This window comes from Rhinatrema bivittatum, chromosome 7, assembly GCF_901001135.1.
Source record: "Rhinatrema bivittatum chromosome 7, aRhiBiv1.1, whole genome shotgun sequence".
NCBI classification, from domain to species: domain Eukaryota; kingdom Metazoa; phylum Chordata; class Amphibia; order Gymnophiona; family Rhinatrematidae; genus Rhinatrema; species Rhinatrema bivittatum.
Window position 1 is genome coordinate 36761538 of NC_042621.1, and position 1705 is coordinate 36763242.

Here is a 1705-nt window from a genome sequence, read left to right on the forward strand (position 1 = left end):
ATGCGCTCAATACTATGCGGTCAGCAATATACGCTCAATACAATATATGCTCAACCATATGTAATATACGCTCAATAAGAAGCGCTCAGTATGATACAGGTGCCTATCATGGGCGCTCAATACCTGAACAGGGCCAACAAAATGGCGACCTCCGCGGCGTGCCACTTACAGGCAACGCCGCCGATCCTCGAACTTCGGAGACCAAAGTAAAAGTTGTGCGCCTTACCTGATCCTCGGTGCTTCCCGGCTGAAACCCGGGCGGTCTCCGGCTGTGGGGGGAGAGGGGAAATACCTTCACCGCCGCGCTTGAGGAATGCACCCGCTGCCTCCCAAGTCCACGCCTGGACCGAGGCGCCTCTTAGCTCAACCCAAGCCTTTCCTGCTCAGGGGCTTGGTCCCTGCCGCGATTCGGCCACCAGACCGAGGCCTAAACCTCCGAGGGATCACGGAAATCACCTCGGGAAACTCAACTGGGGGAGGGACCGAATGGTATCACCGCTGGAGTGCGGGGCTCGATGCTTCTGTAGAAGTTTAGTAAGTAGAAAGTAGAAAATAGAAAGTAGATTGGAAATACGCTCAGCGAGCGTGCAGGCTCTCCAAACTCCTTTGGAGACGGAAATTACTGAAGAGCTTCACTTCCTGTCGGGGTATATGTACCCGTGCTGACGTCAGATCCGTCTCCACGAGCACACTATACCCACTTGTTCTGAGTCCATCTGGCTACACAACAGGAAATGCCATTTGTCTGTGTTTGCTAAAGAGTATAAGAATCCTAATGTGCTGGGTAACTGTGCATGCACTGATCTTATACGCAATACTTGCTGTAGCTTCATAAGGTGGGTTTTATGTTATCACTTATTGCTCTGTTCTCTGCTTGTCTCTCCTCTCCATCCCTGGGAGACCCTTTAGTTGTGGGTGCATTACTTGTGTCTGTCCCTGAACACACAGCTGAGAGATGGAGCTATTGTTGTGGCCCCTCCCGCATAGGAAAGAGGGTTACAATTTATGTTATTATGTATGTGGAAATCGTTAGCCCCCCTGAAGTGCCGGTGGTATCAAGAAGCGGAGGTGACCTGGCCAGGTGGGATGGGGGCACCTTAGACTTAAGAGGATTTGAGGTGGCAAAATCAGTGCAGAGGTGTTCTAGACGTCGAAGTATGGGGACGTGGGAGGTATCCCGAAAGAGCTGGAGGAGATTATGGATGGAGAATGACCTTGAATTAGATGGAGGAATTATACGGAAATGTATACACGGGGTCTGGGAGTGAGTTTTCACAAGCGATAGGCAAGGAGAGTGAGCGTCCTTCCGAGTCAGATTGCGAGTGAACAAGCCCAAAAAGGAAAGGGGCACCACTTTATTCAGAGACTGCCCTAGAAAGTCTGTGGTGAGGGGATAGAAGTGGCGCCCTAGTGCTTGGAGAAACATTAAGGAGGAAAACGGGCCCGTCAAGGTACACCACACTGTTCTCTTATAAGTTCAGTTTTGTTATAACGCATGACCCCTGCGCAGTGGATGACGGGATCGGCCGTAACGTGACGTCTCCAGCTTTTCCGTGCGCTCGAAGTTCTTTTCTCCACATCAAAGATGGCTGCTGTACACCCCTTGTTCCCCAATCAGCGACGGAGATGTTAATACGTCACCAGGGTCGCCGTAGGAGGGGGACAGTTCCGGTCGTCAGATGATGTTAATTCTGTGCGCGACTTG